At 39.4% G+C, this 22,655-nt stretch overlaps 1 protein-coding gene across 3 annotated transcripts in view; it reads left to right on the top strand.

Annotated features, from left to right (window-relative positions):
- Positions 1–22,655, top strand: part of LOC122568153 (semaphorin-2A) — a 558,514-nt gene that overhangs the window by 113,321 nt on the left and 422,538 nt on the right. For all 3 annotated transcript variants that reach the window (XM_043727557.1, XM_043727556.1, XM_043727558.1), the window contains exon 2: positions 9,778–10,005. The gene's annotated coding sequence lies outside the window, so the exon portion shown is untranslated. The remainder of the gene's footprint in view (positions 1–9,777; positions 10,006–22,655) is intronic.

A 22,655-nucleotide genomic window follows, 5' to 3' on the forward strand; every position in this document is an offset into this window, starting at 1 on the left:
TTTGAGGCTTTGTACTCCATGGTTTGAAATACAAAGTTGTTAAAGACAACAAATATAAAACGATCTTCACTGTGATTTTCTTCCTTCGAGTTAAATCTAATAATTTAAATGCCAGCTACATTTTTGCTTCTTCCATTAATTTACGCGATAGGTCTATGTGAAAATATTCTTCTTGTCAATTTGTATTGAAAATCTATATGATTGCTCAATTTCGAGAGATTTCGCTATTTCAACGTAGATATTGGGATCGATGAAAAAAAATGTATCAAATATTTTTCCTAAAACTACCTGCCTATCAAAATATCAACTTTTGACATGTTCTCTGTTAACTCTCGAACGAACAAATTTGTATTTCCATTTTCGATTTAACCAATCGCATTGGTACATATAGTAATTCCGCACTGGTACTAGCAATTTACCGGACATTCTACATATTCTGTGAAAGCAAGCAGTTCCGGCGGAATTGTCGCTTCTGTGCGAAAATGCAACTGGCTAGGAAAGCTCGGCGAGTTACAGCTCCATCAAGTACCGCTCTCACGTGTAATTACCGCTGTTTGTAAATCTGATTGTGCAAATATCGCGCGGCGATTATAACTTACTCGACGATTCTAATCAGCAAAGTCGTAGACGCTTCGTAATCAGAGCATTAGCTTTCTCGTTCGTAGCAGATAGAGAAGTACGCTGCGAAACGGAGGACATCGAGCACGTAACGAGCTCTCTTCGTGACGGTTTAAGACGCTATACGGAGCCAAGAAAGTTAGTTATTTACTCGAGAGAAGCTCTGACAGCTCGTTTACGTACGCAACGGTATTTCATTTCCTAGACGCTTCCGGATAGGTACTCGTGCTTTCGCGCAAACACATTAAGCCACCCCTAACTTGCGTTTCGTTCCAGGATACTTGATTTTATGATCTTCTACTTTTCCTTCTTCTTCTATATTCGATCTTTTCCTATACGTCAGCGAGAGACGATATGTTAGACGAAGCAACACGCAAGCTTTTTTGACGTCTTAATGATTCTCTATAGCTCGAGAGCGTAAGCTGGACCCGTTCATCTCACACCCTGTTTATTACTTTCCCGGTGAAGCATTTTCAGCGAAGATTCGAAGCGTGTTCACGAGGTTTGTTTATTTAATCTACGTATGAAATTGTGGTATTATATCATAGCGAATGAATACTATTAGAATAATCATGGTATGTTATACGAGTTTTATGATACGCGTCTTCGTTACAGTAGAATGCGTACAGTGCATGTCAGACATCTACTGGAATTCTAATTATTTGATTATCGATCATTTCAATGGATGGAAAAAACATTTATCGAGGTTTTCTTGTGCTTTTTATTAAGTTCAGATAACTACTGATTTAGTAAATTTACGTCACTATTTACTAAGTTTAATGTTTACTTTCTTTCCCTATTCGTTTGAATGCTCCATCTAAACAGTCGACAATCGATGCATTATTGGCAAATTATCAGACTAATTAAGCCGTTCAAAAAACACATTGATCAGTTTGATAAATCGAAAAACAGGAAAAGGTGGTGGTATCAGTAAACGTTATTTTTTAAATTTATCTTGGCAATGAACATTAATCGTATACTTGTGTAATGAAATATAAGAAATTGATGAAACGTGGAATTGATCAGTTTGGCCATTGAGCCAATAAGATTAATATTTTATCAAATACGAATCGCTAGTTATGTAATCTATCTTTGGTTATAAGGGACTAATTACTTTATTAATATACGTTTAATAAACGAATTATATAATATCATGGCGCGAAGTCATTAGGGCGTGTTAAAGCTTGAGGACAAGTTCGCATCCAGGAGAAAGTCTCTAGTGCCCAGAAAAGATTTATACGGCGAGGGGTGAAAATTCATGCTACGCAGTTTCCGCCCAACGAATAATTGTCCAAGATTCCGGTCACGAGTCACCGGAACTGAAAGCCGTTAAGTCGGAACTAATTGAACTGTTGTTAAGGGGCAGCGAGAGGTGAAGCAAGGGTGCTGTAGCTCGGGTATTATAGCGATACCCTGACCGAGAACTACCAAATCCCCGGTGATAGATCCATACGAACAGTGTCACTGAAGAACGGAATCGTTAATATATCAAGGTTTCGCTATTAATCAAAAAATCAACGAGAAGCGACAATTTTCGATTTGGAAAACACACGCGTACAAACACGGGCATAAAATTCGATGGACAATGAAATCTTTTACGATATTCGACGTGATCTTTTTCATTCTTTTTCTGAAGAAAAATATGAAGATTAATTATTACAGAAGGTTATACGAATTTAACCTTACAATTAGTTGTGTCCAATATCAAAAGTTTGCAAGGAAGTGGTCGCAAAATTTTGATAATATAGATTGTTAAATTTATTTCTTTTTAAATAATGAAATTTATTCGTGTAATTTTTAATTCAAGTTTATAAACGTGTATTATTATATTCATTGATTAGAGGAATGTAGTAACTCTAGTGTTAGAAACTATAGATAATAGAACTGAATTAAATAGCATTGATAACAATATCAGAATTATGAGAACAAATAGTAAAGACAATGGGAATACGGAAATTGATATTCTCAAGATTCTACGTCCGCGTGACTCGAAATTGAAGACATCCAAGTCGTAACAGTCGAAGATCCTAGGGTCAGGAGAAACTATATAGATAATATCAGAATCGTAAGAGACAAATACCAGCATACTGGAATCCTAGAAGTTATAATCGAGAACACTAGTACTGAGGAAGTGAATATCGAGGTCATCAGAATTGTGAAAACTAATATCGTAGATATATAATGTTGTAGAAGCTGATACTATGAATGTCAGTAGCAAGACAGACGTTACCAAATTATTAGAATCGCAGAAACTGATATTAAAGATTCAAACCATGAGAATTGGTATTAATGGCGAAGCATTGTTAATAAGCACAAAGAATGCCGTGAAGCTGAAGTTCTTAGAGAACCCAAAGGCCTTGGAGTTCAAAAAAATCTTTGAGGTTTCGTAGGTCTTAAGGGCTTTGAACATCCTAGAAATGTCGAGGATCTTATGAAAAGACTGTGTACTTCAGAGGCCACAAAAATTCTAAAGATACTACAAAGTTTCATGCTTTCAGTATCGATACAACGTTCAATGCATGTTAAAATTACATAGATTCTGAAATATTTGTCATTTTTATATCATTAATATTCTGTTTGACTATCCGTGATTCCTTAGTGTTTTATTAATGACTTCTTCATTGAAACAATTAAAAATATTTGTTTGTATAATATATTAGTCTGTTAATGAACATTTTAGATCTTTCACGTAGATTGTATGACTTATATATAAATTGAACTTGTCTCGTTATGATAACACTACTCCTATAGTGATATTCCTGTAGTTGTTTAGAGCTCTACTAGTGAATGTACTATTCGCTGTTGCTACTCTAAGTTGTACGATATCAATCTTGAAAATGAATAACCAGGTAGAACTACAAATATTTATCTAAAGTAGGATCAGAGACATCGTGCCTCGCTGGTAATCCATCAATCCCAATGAAACAGACCTTTCATTAATAAACATTTATAAAAAGCAAACCGAAAAACTGTACATGTCATACATCACAGTCTAATAATACATACTATTATTCTTATAAATCATTCTAAACTGTACAGCATCAGTTTTACTCTATATGACAGTTATTCCATGCTGGCGCGTCATATTTTGTTGACGTTGACTCATATGTTGATAATAAAATCATAGATCGTAACCGCAATCTTCAAACACAATATATCGTTATATTTCAGAGAAAGATGATTCCATACAGTTCTTTGAGGTCATATTTACCCTTAATGCATCTCTCCCTCTCTTTGTGTTGAATCAAGCAACTCATTACTTTACATTGTGGAACCCGTCGACAATGGCAGCCTTTTCTCCTCTACCTCGCCGCTCATAAAGCGAAAGAGCGGTCTACTGCGAGAAGAAACCGATGAATGGGTATTCGCTGTACTTATACGACCTCCACTCGATCTTCGAATTCACATTCGACCATTCCCGTGCATATTTCCTTTTATCGAGACGGTTTTTTCCGGCTCGCATTATATCGATTTCACGGAGCAATTATTATTGCGTTCACTGAATCTCGAGTGAGGCACCGTTCACTATGAGACGAATGTCGTCAAGTGGTCGATGTTTTCGATAAAAGATTGGACGTCAAGCTAACGAACGTCAAAGAATACTACACGAAATCTTTTATGTTATTAGACATTCAGATATACAGATTGAAAGTATTGGAACACTTGTAGGCATCTGTTATGAATATATCACGTGTGTTGTATGTAACATTTTGAATTTTTATTGGCATTGTTACGAGAGTCGACTATCATAACTGTATTTATGAATTTTGGAACGAATCTCAAAATACATATAGCGGTTGTAAGATATTTAGTACAAGATATGTATTTTGCAGAGATCACAGAAATATTTAAATAGTCCATTACCTACAATATTTATAATCTCGATATTTATTTAACGTTTATTATATACTTAAAATGGCTTAATGTATATAAATTTTTTACTGGATACACGTTTGCAATAAATATCTTGCAATTTCTATATATATTTTTTTTTTCGATTATTTTCAAATTTTACGTGTCTCGTTACGATGCCAATGAAACTTCAAGATATTCTATGTAACACATATAATACGAACACGAATGTTGTCTGTGGTAAATACTCAAAAATACTTTCGTGAGTCAGTATACTTCGAAAGAAATCGATATTACAATCGCACTCGTTGCAATTTAAATAAATTAACATATTAAAATTAGCTGCTTTTCGTGTATTCTACTGTTTAATCATTCTTCATTTGAATGTGCCATTTGTTACATAACTTCACGCCATTTACATTTTAAACGAGAACTTTTATTTAAACCTGGATCGAAAAAGTCACTTGAAAATACTAATTTACCACTTTATTATTCATAATTAATCTAACATTTCCTCGTCACTCGTTCAACAACCGAGTCTACTTGAATTCGAAACTCCGCCTTCGGGTTTCTACGACATTGTTAGAAGTCCATGTGCAAGTCCAAGCCCCGTATAAAATAATCTCGCGAGCCGACTAAACGTCATTGAATCGTAGACGGTTTTGGCAGCGAAATTCGCGGTGCGGAAAAGCGGGAAAAAGTGGCGCGGCGGACGGTCGTACGCGACGATAAGAGGGCGAGCCAGGCGAGCGACAGTTTTGTTTCGTCGGAGCGGAAAGGAAAATTTCACCGTGAAATCCTGGACGTCCAGCGCGTTGGTTGTTTACCGCGCGCCCTTTTCTACCCTCTCTGGTTCCCGTTCTTTTCTCTTCCTGTTTCCCTCTCGACGACGAGACGCACATACGTATCCAGACATAATATTGTTACTAAGCGGTAGCATATTACTTTCGAACAGCGCGAGAAAACGAGCGGCCACGGTAGAAAGGGGAAGATGAAATGAAAATAAAGCATGGACAAACCAGCCGAGCCCCTTTCGTTTTTTAACGAGCAGCAGCAGCAGCAGCGAGTCAGCAGCAACACGGTCGCCGCTGGGAAGGCGCGCCGCGACTTGGAAACAAAAGAATTCGGAAGCTTCCTGTTTCATAGACTGCGCTGTGCGTGCGGCTGCTCACCGTCGTACACGGAAGGTGTGAATGCGGGTACTTTCGTAAATGTACTCGGCTCGATTCGAAGAAGCTGAAGTCTCGACGTTAGCAGCGAGAAGAATGGGGGCTCTACCCTGGGCACGAAATTTGAGAAGTAAGGACGGTGCAAGGGAACCGGGGAAAAAACGGGTGGAGGAGAGTAACGTTTCCATTGTTAGACGAGTTTATAATTTGAATAATGGTGGAGCACGGTCGTGGCGACGATTTTTATTGAAATAATAAGAACCGTGGCGTACTCGTGAAAGCTTGTTGCTCGTTCTTACTCCTTTCGCGCGTCAGTCGCACAGAAAACGTTCTAAAAAAGGAAACGCAAGAGGTGTTACGGAGAAATCTGAAACGAATCGAGTCGAGTAGCAGTTTCCGTGCAATGTGTCGCGGATTATATAGGCATTGAAAAATTGTATTCGAGCCGCGGAATGGACGCGTCGTGGCTGCTGTGTAATAACTTGGCAAAGAGAATCGCGGCAAACGGGTCGGAAAGATACAGTCGTTTTTTGCTCGTTCGTTCTTCTGCCTGATTAAAGATGATATTAAGCTCGTATCGAAACGAAACTTCTATGATGTATATGTATCCGGACGAGGCGTCCAAAGACTGCGAGTAATTGCGAGTAATTAGAAGTAATGGGAAACGGCAGCTCGCGTCATTAAATCAGAAATCGGTGGCTCATATGATTTACACAGACGATGTTGTACTTACAGCTCGGCGAGTAGCAACCGCCGTCGTTGGCTTGTACAGCGTAGAAAATTGTTTTCCGCGCTGCTGTGCCGGGAAGCACGCGTCGCGAGTAGGAAGCGAGGGCGAGACATCGTTGCCGTCGTTGTAGCTCTCTTAAAAAAGAAGTCAGACACACGTGAAGAGAGTGAGAGGCCCGCGAGCAACAGAGTGTGAGCGAAAAACGGAAAGTGAAGGACAGAAAACGAGAGAGGGGGAGGAAGAGAGCGAGAGAGGGTCGTTGGGAGGAAAAAAGACACTGTATACTCCCTGTCGGCGACGCACACACTGGCATAAAAGCAGACACGCGTGTGTTGAAAAGAAAGGGCGTTGTCGTCCGTCTAGCGGGGCGTCTCGTCCCATTGTCCATGCACGCGGATGGGTTGGCTCTTTACTGAAATGCAAGCCGAGGTTTTTTCGAGGGATGGAAGCACGAGCCTGGGACGGAACGTTGGTAGAAAAGAGAAGATCATGTACGAGTGAAAAAGAGGGAGAGAGACAGGCGAGGGGTGGCCAGGCGGCTTCGCGACCCCCGACGCGACTCTTCGATTCGAGACAGGCGAGAACAGGCGGGTATGTTGGGGGTGCGTAGGTATTTTCCACCCCCTGGGGATCGCCGGCGGTCCCGCGACGCTCTCTCCTTCCGATTGTTACCTACACCGGTTGCTTGCACTGTTTTAACGTTATTCGAGACAGCTCCCTTTGTCTACCGATACGTTGCGCCTTCGGCGGAATGCCGGCCGAGGGTTCACATAGAAAGAAGCAGAGGGGAAGAGGGATGTAGACGACGCGAAGACAAGGGGGCGGAACACCGTCATTAATTCCACACGTTCCTTTACTTTCCTTCTTTTTTTTTTCTTCCTCCTCTTTTTTTCGTCACTCTTCGTTGCTTCTTCCTCCAACATCGATGTCGCGGAGGAGCGGCGCGGACTGGCGTGCGATCGTCGCGCGATCCTGAATTTTTCATTAAATTAACGCGGCCTGTCGATTCCTTTGGCAGACAGCTTTCGGACGTGATTGTGCTCGGCCAGCTAGGCGCCGACACAGACCAGATAAAAAGTTAGTTCTTCGGCGAGCACGCGAGCGCACGCGCACGTGCACTACACGCTTCGCGCGTTTAAGTATTCATTATTTTGGAGCGTTTCAGACGGACGCGTGTGCTCGCACGTACGGTTTTAATGGCGTTGTGCAGAAGTCGAGACAGCGCGAGCCAGCGGTTCCCAAATTGCTCGCTTCAAAGAGCTTCTCGAAAGAGAACACGTACTGTTTTCGGCTACGAAAAAAAAGGGGGGTGGGCGGGAATTTCACCGGATTTCGTAATCGAGAACGCCAGCTTTGTTCGCGTTGTTATTTCGACAAAGGAATTTTTGTCGGCAGAAAATACGATTTCGAGGAATGTTAAGCATATATAAAGGGTAGTTAATCATTTCCACGGGACGTTTAATCTAATCGAGAAGATTCGTTACATGAAATTACGTCGTACTTTGTCCATTCCCCGCGGAAAGTTATAAAATTACACGTTTCGACCGTGATGTAATTAGATTTCATCGTACGTATTATTTCTGTTTTCGTCTGTGTCCCACTAATTAACAATTTCCCACCGGGCACAATCCGGCAGCTTCAAATATTTTTGTGTATGGCGTCTTCGGTTCTCGGTTATACTCTTTCATTGTGATTCATTGTTATGAGTTGTACGTGTTATCATAAATTATTGATAATCCTACCTAGGGGATCTATAAAATAACCAAAACAATATACTCTCGTTACATTATCGTCCAGTTGGAAATAATTCTTTCTATAATCTCTGAAAATGCTCTGCTCGGTTCCGTTTAAATCAAACATCTATATCCTGTGTAACCAAGAATATCATAAAACACGCTAACCGAAGAGATCTATAATTCTCTTTTATTCCTTTCTGTGCGCCGCCACGTACGATACGAGATCCCTTACGAGGCCCGGAATTGGTTCACTGGAGGCCACGTGAACTCATGAAAAAAGACAATGGACAGTGTCAAAGCGTAGTCGCCGTGTCGCCCCTCGTACTATCACCGACGGTAATACACGTATCTACCTACTTTCCTCGTTCCCAACCCCTCTCGACTATCTGCTTGCCCTCTCCATTCTACACTACCTCGTTCCGTGCGTTTTATTCGTTCCCCGTTCTCCGACACTCTTCACCACCGCCGGACATGGTAGTTCTGTCGATTTAAGATTGTCGAAGTTATAAAGCTTCTCAAGCATTCCCTCGGGTTCGCAACTTTTACTCGAACTTGCTCGGTCCTCGTTCGTCCTCGTTGTGTCTCCGTTCTTCCATTGCCGTCGTCGCTACCACCATCCCCTTTTTCCAATCGAGATTGCTCGCAACGTGTCGAAGGAGTAATTTTCCTGTTTTGTGGCGCAACTTTCTCCCAGTTACTCGCTCATAAATGGCGGAGAGTGTTCGTATACATGTGTACATAAGTCACGGAACACTTGCTAGTTTTAAATATGAGTTTTAACTTTCGTCCAGCAGATGGTCGATTATTGTCGATACAGTTATGGAATATTCTATTTTATAAAGATAGGTAAAGTCGGACAAAAACGTTTTTTACCACTGTGTGACAACTAAATTACATAAAACATAGAATTCATATATTATATATAGTTTTGTAAGATCATGATATTTTAGTTTAACTCAGAACATAATGAATATGAAGGATTTGCATCGTCAAAACGTAGTATAATTTAATCATTGCATCGTTGCATTTTTGTTAACTTACTTCTAATTGATAGTGAGAAGTTAGAAAATGGAGGGGAATGGTCTTTCTGGAATCCGAAGTTACTAGAAAAGTTTGTTTTTGTATTCTTGTTTCTACGTTTAATCGCTACGCTAAGTATATCTTTGCGAGAGAATCCAGAAAGTTTGGAATTTGTTGTTGGAGTTAAACGTGTTTTGAAATTTGGAAGTCAAAATCTCGGAGTTCTTGAACTTTGGAAGTATCTGAACCTTGCAGCTGAGAGGTACAGAAGTTTTGATCCTGTACTCCTATCCATCCTTTAATCGCGCAAGATCTACCTTGAATTTTTTAAAAATTCCTTAAAGACTATCGATTAACTAAACGATTAATTATTTTTATCGCTCCGAAGTTAAATATTTTTCCGAGCAATGTCTTCAATATCAACTTAAAGATATCAAATATTCTAAATAACTGAAAGACAAGAAATTGAGAATTTTAAGATTTAGATATTAACTTCATTCGACGATCAATTTCACTGTTCCATTGAATCTGAAGTTTACGACAGCAGTTATTTCTTAAATTTCCTTGGTTCCTTAAAAATATCTTCTAATACAATATCTCATAATATCTTACGATATATTCGATCTTCAGAAGACGTTTATCTTTTTTACAGAAATGATAACTCCAGACGAAGCTCGCCGGTCGGAAGTCAGGAAGATGCAACTTCGTTCGTGTAACAGTGTTCTGTGACAGCAATTACCGTGACATGAAGTGAAGAAACGGGTCGTCTGAAGAGACTGCAAAATCCTGGCAAGCCACTGCAAAGAAGCGAGACTTCGTTCTGAAAACTTGTCCGCGAGATAAGACGTCGACGCGAGTAACGAAAAGTGCAACTATAACGGTGAGCAAGGTTTTAAGTTTCATCAGCAGGTCGAATAATGAACCTCGTGAACGAGAAGTCGCTACCCTTCGTTAACTGGTAGTTATTTAAAAATTATTGCAAACATATATATATATATATAATCACTATATATAATCTTATAGATAATAATCATATATAATAATATATGTATATAATAAAATATATAATAATAATGGAAAAGAAAATGATCTCCATGTAAAACGAAGAAAGTTCATACATTTCCATTCGTACTAGTGCGACGATCTTTCGCGTTTTCATTACGTTTATCGACGAATGATTTTTCAATTTCCCACATCTTTGACCCATTGTGACCACAGTCGGGCATATATCCTTGTTTCAAGCCGAGCCAATATCGACGTTTTTGGCAATTGATTCCCGGCTCGCTGGCTGGCGAGCTTTTAATATCGGCGACCATGAATAATTTCTAGGCAACATTCGTATTCCGACACTCATGGCAAACATTCATCACCCTTTGCATTTGTAGTACATAGACCGGTGTGTTTATTTACGGCAAAAGTTGACGACCAACAAAGTACGCACGAAACGAATGCAATCGACGTAACGTGTATGATTGAAATCAAAAAATATTGTAAACCGATACAACAAGTCTGTTAGTACGAAGTTTCTACAGACTGAATTACCTTTGATTTTTCCTAATTTCGTTAATTCGATATTTCTTGCAATTCCATCGGACTGGGAGCTGGAAAGAGCCTTAAGACGTAGAAAGTTTGTTCGTTAGACACTCCGCGGAAGCCCGTTAATTATATTAAATCAAACTTGTTCGTATTTTCCAGACGCTCTCTTTTCCGTCTGGAAACGCTTTACAACTTCGTTAAACAAAGCTCCCACCTCTCTGTTGCGCGGCAAGTCTGACTCCACAGAGTGGTACATCGACGTTGAACTTTTGCTCTGCGGCGTGTCTATCTTTGCCTGAGTTCACCTTGTCTGTTTATTCCAAGTAGCCTGCATTTAAAAAATTCCTTCGATCCTCCAGCGAATTCGTAATTTTCACTTGTTTCGTTTCAATTGCACGATTGATAGAGCGTAAAGGCCACAGAAGAGTCTCGACTAGTTCACCTAAGCGATAGTTCCTCTCGGAAGCCAGTCTCAGGACGAACATAACATGTAGATATTCAAAGGGTCCTAGAGATCGGCGCATAAAGACGCGAAATAAATACAAATACCTCGTGACGCTGGTAAGAACGAAGCAGGCCAAGAGTGATTTTTTTCACACATTATCGCACAGACGCGAGTGTGTTTCGCACACGAACACTCGACGGAATGCATATGAAACGTCAAATGCACTCGGTACGGTCCATCAAAATGCAAATATCTTTTATCCGCGCCGGTAAAATATGCGTCCGTGGAGAATCAGTATTCAGGCCGAGTACGGCCGATCCGCCCCTATGGTATCGAAACCGGTATGTGTGCACCAGCGTGGATACACACGCCGCGGGGTTACCGCTGGGGCAAAGTAACCCCTCCGAAAAAGACCACGGGAGCCACCCTCTTGGCCAAATCTTTATTTTACGACCGATCTGCCGGATCGATGGCCCCTTCTCGATGACAGGCCACGCAGGCTGAATCTCTCGAACGTACCGTAACCAATTTTAATTGATACCACCTCCTCGATGCTCCCCGGAACTCTGGGGACAAGTGGATCTCGAACGAATTTCTCTGATGCGACAGTCCATCGACTATAAATCATGGAATAGAATAGGGTTCTCTTTTATCGTTTTAATTTACATTTCTTTATTTTCTGCGTGGATGGTTTTGTGAAGCATACGTTGCCGATATATCGATTTTACTTCTGTTTAAAACGTCCGTTATTAAAATACGGTTAACTACCTTTAGTTCCTTTGATCAGCAACTGTTTTATTTCCAATAATAATATTTATTTTACATATGCTTTCATTGTTTTTTCTAGGTTATTTTGTTTGAACGCACGGGACGTAAAAGCAAGAGTTGCGTCAATAATCAGTAGCGTTACTTAAATAATTGAATTGGTGCAACACATACACCGATAACAGGTTATACGTATCGAATCGATACAACATATGCGTCAATAGCACGTTAATGAATGTTGGTTTAGTAGGAACAATATGAGGATGAAGTTATCGAAGCGAATTCGAATTAGACCACGCGTTCGAATTTTATAGAGAAATTTCGAAAAGCATCTGGATCTGAGATTTAGTGGAGAGTCGAACAGCTGGAACGAAAACTGACGGCAGGATGTGCTCGAAAGAGCGAACATCGACCGGTGTTTCTAACTTTCACCTCGTTCTCTTGGTTCCATGAAATTTCATTTCCGTTTCTTCTTGCAAAATAGTTGATGCATTATTGTTCGCGTTATATTATCGCGCCATTATTGCTATTACTATTACCTGCATCGTTTACTTTTTACATTTTCCCATTGATCATTTACCTTCGATTGATTTTAATCTCTTCTCTACCTATGAAAACAATGTTCCTCTTTGAAAGATATCGAATTCTCCATCCATGCTGTGAAACATTTTAACGAAACGATTTCAAAATTCCGTGCAACTTCGTATTTATTTGTTTCTATTAGATTTACATTTGTAGGATAGAGACGGTGGAACGTTTCTATTTCCCATGGTAGTTGGACGATGATCGATACACGGACAAAATGTAGACCAAGCGAACACACTTCTAACCTATCGAACCATATCAATCATTTATGTAAACTCGATAACAGGACTCTTGGTCCATTGAATAAAATCCTGTAATCTTTTTCTTTTCGAAGTTCGATATCAAAGCCGAACGTTTCCTTAAACGATTATATCGAGTATTTTGTTTGATGGAATTTATATTTTTATGAGCAGAACCTCGAAGAAAATCAGTTTGTAATTTTTGTTTCCAAACAATGGCGTAAAACTAGAAAAATTCGCGAGTTATTTTGCAGCAATGTTTTTTGGCATATTTTTTAATTAAACACTGTCAGATATTTTTTAACATTTCCGCACTTGCAGTATCTTTCAGAAACTCGTTCAATTTCGCGCAACTGTTACTCTGGCGTGTTTCGTTTCGGTGGTATAACTATTGGTTTGTAGGTCGAACAACACAGCGTTTTTATTCAGATTAAAAAGGGTTGTGTCTCTGAAAGGGGCGGTTTGCAAGCTATGTTTGTCGAAACATCTTTCCCCGTTCTGTATACAATTTTTCTGCGCTGTTTGCTGACACAGTTTTTAGCGACTCTATGGATTTACGGCGCCGCTTTCCATCACAATGAACGTGCACGCTGTTCCGTGTCGCGTATTGGTAACATTTAATTTCGTATTATTTTCATAAATTATGCGAATTCTATCGGTCGTGCGTGTTTGAAACAAACGTTAGCAAATATCTTGAACAGATTGAAAGATTACCGGAACTGTTGTGCATTTCGTTACTGGCGTTTTATTACTTGCAGTTTCTATGCATTTTGCATGCTAGTTCTTTGCGTGTACTTTAATAGAAAATAGTTATTATGGAAACGTGAACAAAGATTAATAGAAAATTAAAAAATCTGCAGCTTGACGTTTCAGCTTTTTCTAGACTGACCCGATAAAATTCTTACAAAAATTCATTTTCTATCCGTTTACGTGCTTCACAAGAAGCGATTGTTAGACAAAGATTAATAGAACAAAAGCTAATAAAAAGTAAAATTAAGTGTTTGGATTAGCATTTTAGCTTTATCTGGTCTGATCTCACAGAGTTCCTTAAAAACTCCATTTTTATCCATTTACTTCATCTATCGCGAAATATTTTTTATTTATCTGAAAATTCCTCTCGTCGCTCGTAAACCCATGGTCACTTCGATCAAGCCAATTATCTTTTTCATTATCTAAAAAAAAAAGAAGCTCAGTTATTAAATCCAACAAAATAGTCCGCTTGGAGGATTTTCGAGAGTACTTGACGTCCCAATAGCGAAAGGCTGAGCTCCTTTTTCTGCGGAGATCTCGAAAGGCTGGAAGTTCGAGGTCCCTTACGAAAGCTCCGACGAATCGGACGTTTAGAAAAACGGACGATTTTATCGCGAGGTAAATTGAATCGGGCCGCGCTGGATGGCGAGATCGAGAGGGTGGTGGAAAGTGAACAAGGAGAAAAGGATACGAGCAAGAGAAATACAGCGGCGCATTACGCATCCCTTGTTACCGGTTGTAGTATGTATTTCACGTGTATTTGCATACAAAAGGCCTTCCTTTATGAGTTGGTAGTATTACTGTTACTTAGTATTTCCCAATCGACTGAAGATGCTCCGTTTGCGCGCACACAGCACCAAAGAAATATCGTTCCTTTGCTTGTGAAGAAGAATTGAAACGTTATTGAGAGACGTATTGATCTTCTGCTGCAGACACATCTTCTTCGTATCGAATTAGACTTCTTTAAATTCAAGTTTTATATTAATATTAATATTCTTCTCGATCGTTGAACTTTATTTAAGATTTTATAGTTAATTTTTATAATTTTACATGGTAAAAGATTACTCTTTGATTTGATTTATTAGTGTGCGATTTTTAGATCGTTGCTATTTACATTAGGAATATTACACTGTTACAGTGTTTCTTAATTAAATTTACTTCGTCATTAATCACGATGTTGAGTAAGTTCGCCATCAATCAATTTAGAAATTGTTGCCAGTTCTTACGATAGTTTAACCATATTTCAGGAACCTTATTACGCAATGTTCATTAATCAATTACATCGCATGTTACATAATTTTCCAGCATCCTATTTTACCGAAATCTAATGATTCTAATTGTGTAACCGATATTCTGTATTTAGTATGCGTCCTCGGGAAACGACGCGCTTGATATAGTATAATTACATAGATATCGATTAGTTTTACATGAAACAGTAAAGAATTAACCCTTACAAGTAATGCAATCGAATGCGTCCAATTATTTAATTCCACGTAATTTGCGTTCTTGTTAAAGGAAAAAAAAAATTATTCCTCGTGCTACGCGTCGACATGATTCGCTATTTCCTTTTCCTGAAACGTAATGTGTATGATTTTTGTGCTTGTCAGGCACTAAAAGCACTTTAAGATTTTTCGTTTTGTTTACCACGCTGCTAACCTTGTTTGCTGGTCGTTTTAAAAGTAGCAGTTCCCAGCCTCCGTGAAACGACGTCAGATAGGAATAAAAAAAAAAAAGAACGGGGAAAAAAGTCGCTCGCCGTGAGAATCAAGTAATTCTTTATGTATGCTTCGCTATAGGTGAGGCTATCTCAAGTATCCTCGCTAGCTGTGCTAACAAACCCGGTTTTCCCAGAAAATATATGCGCGTAATATTTACCAAGAAGAAATATTATTCACGAAACGAAGTTTCGAAACATGGCAGTCTTGCAGCAAAAAATTTCAAACTGAAATGACGCAAGAATATTCAAAATATTTGAATTCTCATATCTTTTTGTACCTTCGATATAAAATCAACTAACGCTTATAATTCAATTCTTAATATAAAATACATTTCGGTTAATTTTAAAATAACGTTGCAGTGTATCTCATTCCTTGACAATGTACATTGTATATTACATTAGAAATCTGCACATTTTTAGTCACACAACTTTAAGTTACATTTTGTAATTTCAACGCATTCAAGACCGATTGCATAGCATACATGCTGTATCTCGCCACCATAAACGACGACGAGTCAGTATTTTCAGTTAATCTTGAAAAATGCCTCAATAGGCATAAATATTACTATATACACGTTGTGTATAATCTTCTCATTCTTAAAATAAATATCATTACCTTTTGCGTCTTTATCTTTTGGAAATTTGAACTAAAACGATCGTATAAATGGGTATGTTACATGATCATCTGACGTCAGAATTATTACGCATGCCCGATCACATACCGTGACCTCTGTTTATTTTTAAATGCAAATTATCTAAAATATGTTTATTTTTACTCCTACACTGACGAGTTTCGCTTGCTTCTTATTATAAGTGCAAAAATGTTTTCAATCATTCGAGAGAACATTGTTCAATGATCATTGTTCATTGATCCCGAAAGTGTTAAGGTATACTACTTGTTATATTTTTCGCGGTAACATATCTTACGTCACAAAAATTTGAAAGTTTCCTTCGGTATTTATTATTTATAAATATGAGTTTTCAATTTATCACTATTTTTCTAAATCGTTATTAATTAAACCATGCAGCAAGTCTTCAAAACTGTCATAATTGTGACGATAGACCGATGAGAGTAAATCAAATTCCAAACGAATAATAATTTCGATAACGATTTCAATTTAGATACCGCGGTCGCGGAAAATTACGTTCCGTGACCGATCGATGCTCACCCTTCGTTTTACGATGAAATCGGCCCATGAAAGCAATCGTTTTCGAGGGCATCGGAAAGAGAGAATGCTCGCAGGAGAAAGTATTTTTCACGTGGTGGCCGCCGCTGAAAGTTCCCGGTGAAATGCCCGATTTCGTTCGATTGAACTGCCTCGAACGAGTGCGCTATTTAACCGAACGCCAGTAAAAAGCCTAAATGAGATTCTTCGCCTCTCTTCACCGGCTTGTGGAAAAGCACACGCGCGATTTTCCGGCTTCAGCTATTCTGCATATCGTATTTCGCGGCTTGCGTGCTTTCTCTTCTTTGTTTCTCTTTTTCCCCTTCATTTCTTCTATTTTTTTGTATAGCCTTTCTCTCCTCGTTTCTGCCCTTCGTTTCACTTCCGCTCTTCCTACATGGCTGCCTAGTTGTTGCACGGCACACTTGTATTAATTTATTTCTTCATTATTACACGCTGGTTCGCACATTCGATCCTGCCGATTTTCTTTAAAAAGGAAACAAGAGAAGAGAGGCAGGACGAGGATTTTCGCGCGAATTTACGCGTGGCTACGCCACGGTTAAACGATCTTAGGAACATATTTTCCGCATTTATGGAAAGCGATATTTATTAAGAACATATATCACGAAGGGACGAGAAGAGACTGCCTCTGGTCGCGTTAAAAATAAAACCCGCCATCGTTTCATGTGTACCACTTGCTGGGATACCGGATTAACGTATTAGTGGCCAATAACTGTAATTTATTTTTCACTAAATTGTCCAACGTATTTAATCTCTTTTTTTGCACGGGAATTAATTTCGGACGATGGTAGAATATTGGTGTGTGCTCTCTCCTTTCTAGTTTTTATTAAAGTGCATTCAACAGCAATTTAAACACGTGCACATAATCTTCCGTATATTAATTCATCTCGAATATTTTGATGAAAGCATGGAATCCGTACACAGCAATTCATAAAACGATAAAAATATAACCGCTATCTCTGTTCGTACGAATAAGAGCGAATATAATAAATACGTATATAATAATTTGTGCAAAGAGGAAGTAAATGTACTCTTGTTGTGTAACAATGAATATACAATCGATGTCAGCCGAGTAAAAAACTTAACGAATAAAACCAACGAATAAAAGCTGCAGCCACGAGGGACTTAGTTATCGTGGAAAGAAATAACGAAGAAAGTTAAAGGGAGAAACAAGAGTAAAGGCAAAGAACTGTGACTGAGATACAAAAAGCAGCGGCAAGAATTATAAAGGGTTGGGCGTAAAAAGGCAGAACGAAGATGGAGAGCAACAATGAGAGGAAAATGCATATTTTTATTCTGCGGAGAATTTACAATTCAAGTACAAAAGATACAATAGAGCATGACATTACTTTTTTCCGGTAAAGAAAGTTAGACCTGCTGAATGATCGTACAAAGAGCGGCTGCATACACTATAAAAGTTACAATGGAATGTAACCGTAGAATATAACAATTCCCTCTTTTTATTCGAAATTGTGTCAACGTCACGCGTAAAGTGCTCGATAATTTACGAGCAATTGAAGTTACGATTGCTATTAACTTATTTCACGCGCATTCCACTTTGTCAGCAATTCGAGCGATTAAAACTATGAATATCGTTAAATAAGCTGTTTAACTTTTCGACACAGAAACGCGCACCCGTGTAAATTCCTTATTCAGTGAAAACTCGAAATTAAATAAAGGAAAAACATCAAAGATGTGTAGCTGTTATATCACGTGCAACATATAATAGAACTAGCGATCGTTCCGGAATTCATAAACTGTATCTGTAGTTATCAACTCCGGTTATAACAAGCTAGCGTAGACACGCGCGTTATCATCTACCAGCTATCAATAATGAAAGGACCGCCTTGCACATTCGCATCACCGACGTGACGAAACGGGCAATCTTGTCTACATAAACCTGTAGATTATCGCCGAAACCTCCTGTTTTCGAATGGAATATGGTAGTATGCATTCAACACCTTTAACTGGCTATGTACATCTGTTCTCTTGGCGATAAACTGTTACATTGTCTTCTCGAATAATATTCTTAACTTTACCATTCTCGATAATTCTATTAATTTTAGTAACTTCGTAATTCAGTAAATACGTTATCGATATCGTTATATACAGAACGTCGACAATTTTTCGCGTCCAAGGAGATTATCCAGCAGAATCCCCTTTTCGGGAATTTAATCATTCCCATGTACGTATTTCGTTGCGTTCGCTACCGTGAAGCGGAAAGCGCATCTTTCCGTGTTTAACGACGTTAAATTCGCGGTTGATGAGGGTCCCCTTCCAACTTAACGAATTTTCGTCGCATCAAACAGAAATTTCAGCAAAGCAGTCGTAATGGCCTGCGAATTGGCCATATAAAACGCAGTTTACCGTCACCGTGCACTCCCTCCCAGTCGAGTCGTACGTCTGGATTCTAACAATTCCACGAGTTTCGTGGTTCGACCGTGTCGCGACCAGACCGAGCTTTCTGCAGCAATGTTACGGCCGCAAAAGGTCCAACTCGCCTCTGCTGGCCAGCGGTATACATTCGTTATTACATTGGCCCGATCTCGGACGTAGCTCGAGCGTGTCTATCGATCGAAAGAGTGAGAATGCCACTCCGCCGGACGAGATTCTTATCGTTATCCTCACCACCGTCCGCGGAGAAAGGAATATTATTCCGTCCGCGCATGTTCGAAGGGTCACCGATGTCAAACCACGATCCTTAAACAACTGGTGAGCTCTTAGTGTCCAATACGGTCACAGAGGGGCTGGTTCCCAGTTGCGGAAGCTTCTACGGCCCTTGCCATCCCTTTCTCGCGCGTACTCACTCCCACTGAACTTCTTCCTTTCCTCATCCGCATCCGAGCTGATCAGAGACAACTGATAGCCGCGCCTCACGAAAGGGGTTTTAATTCCAAGCTGACTCAGCTGCACGCATTTGCCCGGAAAGCAATAAAGTTAAGTGTAAACAGCAGTCTCTGCGAGACGACCCTCCGCCCGGATGGGGTTACGCCTTTCTCTCGTGTCTTCTTCGTCGTCGCTCGTCCACCGTCCGTTCTCCGGTGTCGTGTGACACGCGTGTCTGAGGGTGTTCATGCGTTAATCGTGACTAACGCGAAGGGTTCCTTGGATTTAGAGATACCAGGGCGAGCACGCGCGACGACTCTTCAAAGAGGCGATTTCTTCGCGGGGAAACATGCCACCTCTGATTCGTCCGCTCGATATCGATGCAGGAATGCGTCCCTTTCTGAGAGAAATCGTGCATTCAGAGAGAAAAGTGAGACGATATATCTGCTGGATGTTTGTATTTGTAAATCTGTTGAAATATTATATTGTTATCCTGCCTTTATGGAAACATCGTAGGAATTGTGCTTGTAGCTCCCGTTATTAGGAAAATTTCTTTCCTTATATCTCGTTCCTTCAATTTCAATCGGTTGTTCTTATGAAATAATTTTAGCGTGAACCCTCTATTTAATTATTCGTAGATAGTGAATCTGTATCGAGATTTTGACAAAATTCACTTTTCGGTAGAATCCTTTTCGATTAGCTCGACAGAGGCTACCGCTGGTGCGTGTTAATAAAATACAAGTTACGAATGCACTACTTATCGAAGAAAATTTTGCTTCCTTTCTTGTGAAACAACGCTCTTGCTACGACGGCGCAAATTATTTATTCGTACAAAGCGAACGTTGTATCAAGATTTTGACGAAATTCACTTTAGGGTCCAATTTTCTTAGGGTAACCTAACAACGCAAAGGAGGGATAGCATTCGTGCGTGTTAATAAAATACAAGCCACGAATGCATGTGGGCTTCCTATACGAGCTGATCCCAGTTTGTTAGATTCTATTCGATATTTTCAAGGCTGTGACACGCATGTTAAAACGGTAGCACGGAACCTCCCCGAAACCGTGGATCGCTTTCAGTGGCAATAACGGACAAAGAAAAACGCGGAACATGCGAGACACATAAATATGGCCCCTGTTCGGCGGCATTAGGAGCTTATCGTTATTCTGCACACGTTGGCCGTTCGTCGCAGCCCACAGGCACTAACTACTTGCGTTACGAGTCGACCAAGAACCTCCCCCCGTAGATAAACAACAAGGGGGAACGACCACCACCATCGTCGCCCTTCTACAGAGCCTACCTCTCGATAGCTATAAGCATTTAATTTGCATAGAAACGCGACTAACTTTGGCTATTAAACGTTCTGCGCCTTGAGGCTCACGCCAGCTTTCAATTACTCGAACAGCAAATCCTTGAATTCGCCCGTCTCCCTTATTGCTAATCCACGAAGGATTGTTACCGGCTGATCATTTCAGTACACGGTGAATCGTGTACTATCAAGCTCCGAGAATATCCTTTGACGATTCCCGAGTATTTACTCCTCGTGTTCTTTATAATTATATTATCCGAGTAACATGTATAATAGGAAAAAGCTTGGTTGATGAGAATTCGTATCTAAGAAGGATCAAAGTAATGTGTCTTGGTGGTAGAGACAAATATTTATGAATTTATGGGAAATTTGATTAATACACAAATTTACAGAATATATATAATACAAATATAATAAATATAGAAAATATCCAAAATAGAGTACTTACAGATTTATGATATTTAAAGCGTAAAGCAGATTTCTATTTAGGTTCCACTCTTTAGTTGCGACCATAAAAATGTGAATTTGCATAAATATCTGCGGTCCATTTATAAATACCCTATAATTGAAAATATTTTTTCGAATACGATTTATAAATTTTTACACTCGAAAGCAAATTGAAATTTAGAAATCTCATTCAACGCTAAACAGTCTTGGGAAAATATTCTCTCATTTAAAAGAGAAAATGAACCAATCTGTTATATACGAATACAAACACCAAGTTACTGTACATAGTTCGATGGAATACGATCTACTCGAATCAGTTCGTAGTACTACGACTACTAGAAATTACCTTTAATTTCGATCAGGATACAGATATACACACCGCAAATAGTGGTTCTCAGACCTCAAATACCGAGTCCCTGAATCCTGGATCTTGCCACTACTCCCGCAAAGTTGTGAGACCTTATTCGACAAAACCCTCGATTCGAGGAACATGTCTAGTCCAACATGTAAAACTTGGACCGCTAAGACCTTCTATATGTGGAACCAGTCCCGAACTGCCAAAGGATCCCAGACCTCAACCGCACCAGCCACGCAGCCGGGGTTCCAAGGACTGGGTTGCCCTGAATTACTTGAAGATTATAAAAGCATCAGTGACGATACCTCGCAACTTTGAAACCTACCACGAACTACCTCGATAATCGTAGGTCTTCGATTAGTAAGATCTTGAAAACATGGAACCCGTCCGACGCCTCCCTAACTGCTACGTGGGTAGAAAGATGGCTCGCACAGATGTGTCCCATGGACAGCATAAGGACAAGAGATATATTGTGTTCACTCCTCTTTCGCTGTGTGGATGTAGATGCTCTTAACCAGTAATGAAAATATGTGTGCTATGTTTTTAATATTGTGACGGAAGAATGTGGTTCTATTACATAATATTATAAACCATTAGGTTTGCGTTTCTTCGACTAGCAAATGTGCTGCTTTGAATCACCGTGTCAAGTGATTAGAACCTATAGTTCTGGTTACATGTGATTCCGATAACAGGAGGTTCTCGACATTCCACAGTTCTGAGATCTGATAATCCGACGTTAGATTAAGCGGTTCCTAAGAAATAAGATCGCAAAGCTTCTGATACCTCAAGATCCTATTAATCACGCATTCAATCATCTTCGAGAACTAATTATTTTATATTTTTTAATTTCTCTACATTTAACACCGTAGTCTTCGTACTCATCCCTCTGGCGGCTAAATTTTCCGTGATACGTGAGATATTAAATATGTCCAACTATGATTGCAATGTTTTAGAAACTTGTATTCCCTTAGAAAGTTGTATCGTCTTAGGAGTTCCTAAGGAGTACATACAGTTTGTATGTACCTACTCTGAATGGAATAAATACCTTTCATGATTATAAATTATAGAAGCTAGAGTATTATGAAAAAGTCATATCGTTTCTCCGTCAAACATTTTCAAAAATTGTTACATATTCTTCTCTTTGTTATATGCGTTTTTATATTTCTTAAATTCGTAGCTTGTTATCCCAAAATCATTAACCCAATCAGTTTTATACAATAGACCTGTTTCTCGATATTCTACTGTACTTTCCCAACGTGTTCCTACGAAATGTTATTTAATTATTTATGTACAAGTATAAGCCAGTATTTGATGAAGTCTAACTCAGAATACATATTACTTAAATTGCTGTGCCTGCTACTATTTCTGGTA

Source organism: Bombus pyrosoma, linkage group LG6, assembly GCF_014825855.1.
Source record: "Bombus pyrosoma isolate SC7728 linkage group LG6, ASM1482585v1, whole genome shotgun sequence".
Lineage (NCBI taxonomy): Eukaryota > Metazoa > Arthropoda > Insecta > Hymenoptera > Apidae > Bombus > Bombus pyrosoma.